Genomic DNA, 1,667 nt, shown 5'->3' on the forward strand with positions numbered 1-1,667 from the left:
GAGGAGGGAGAAAGAAATAGATAGAGGAGAGAGAGCAAAGAGAGCGAGAAAGAGAAAGGAGAGAGAGAGAAAGCGAGAGAGAGAGAGGAGAAAGTTTGTGTATGTGTGAAGGATAGAGAGAGGAGGAAAGGGGGATTTAGATGCGTCTGAATGAATTTGTATTTCTGGCCTACAAAAGGTTACGATGACCTGATCAGTCAAGTGGTTCTTTTGGCCAGATGTATCAAGAATGTATTTGAAAAAAAAAAAGGTCGCGAAATGTCAACATGTTTGTTTTAGTGAAGGTCGAAGAGTGAATACACACACAAGTACATTGGAAGTTTCTTGGTACTTTGCAGTGCGGCTAATAAACGCTAGTGACCAGAAGAGACTACGAAACAAAGATCCTAACCCACGACTCAGAACTTGAAATGTGGGAGATGATGTAGAGCAGTGGTTCCCAAACTTTTTTGTCTCGTAGACCCCTTGACATGTTTTCTGGTTTTCGGTAGACCCCCATTTTAGTTATAAGAGATGTATCCATTTTATTAATAAAATTTCATATTTAAATCAATTGAAATAACAATATGTACCACTGGAATCACCAAATACACTGGATTTTTTTTTTTTTTTTTCAGTTTCATCATTCGTTGCTACGGATATTATGTTTCATAAAGGAATTTATTTGTCCTATGAAGTAGTCCTTCCAACATTTAATATTAGTTAATTTATTAATTAGCCTTAAGTTTCATTGCAAAGGTTTTCGCAAAAAAGCAGTTTCTCGTGTATTTCTTGATCTTTCATTTCTGGCTCAAATTTTGGAACCGCGGAACTATTTTCATTAACAGCAGAATGGGCAATGGCGAGTAATTGGGGCCTAAACCAGTCAGCTTTGGGCGAGAGGGACTCGTTAGCCTTTGCTTGCAACCCACGTAGCAGAAGGAAAACTGAATTCAAATCTCTGCTGCTTTGCAGCTGTACCCTAACATGGGACAGGTTTCGTCGGTCAACGCTAAGGTAAAATAAGGTGCCGGCAACCTTAAGGTTGTTTGCAGCACACAGTGATACACACTGTCAGAGCTTGCAACACGCTAATCCCAAAACTGTGTATGTCATTTGCAAAGAATTACATAAAAAGCTTATACTGTTATAACTCATACCACAGATGTACCCTTGAATTGTTATGTTGCTTAAAAATGTGTTTAATAATATAAGATGTAGGTCTGTGTAAACAGGTTTTTAAAACTACTTTAACAGCTGGTAAAATCAATGTATTATCTAGAGTGTTTTCTGTATTTGGTTTTTAAAACTACTTCAACAGCTGGTAAAATCAATGTATTATCTATCTAGAGTGTTTTCCGTATTTGGTGATAAGTAAAAAAAATTCTTGTAAGACGCCCACATCTTCTCTAAACGATGTTAAAAATAGATCGTGTGGGTCTTTGAGACTTTTTCAAACCTTAATCTTTTTATCAGGGTGGTATTGTCTCAAATGATTCTCCAGCGTATTAGTTTCATATCATCATAAAAAGTCACTTCGACAACCTCTTGTTTGACAAGAAAGGACTGAATAACAATTTTAAAGAATCAACGCTGTACAATCTACATTTCTTACACGCAGACAAAACTGACAATATTTAAATATCTTGAAATACAACAATAATTTCATTTGATTAGCAGAATAAATA

This window comes from Biomphalaria glabrata, chromosome 9 (assembly GCF_947242115.1).
Source record: "Biomphalaria glabrata chromosome 9, xgBioGlab47.1, whole genome shotgun sequence".
In the NCBI taxonomy this organism is placed as follows: domain Eukaryota; kingdom Metazoa; phylum Mollusca; class Gastropoda; family Planorbidae; genus Biomphalaria; species Biomphalaria glabrata.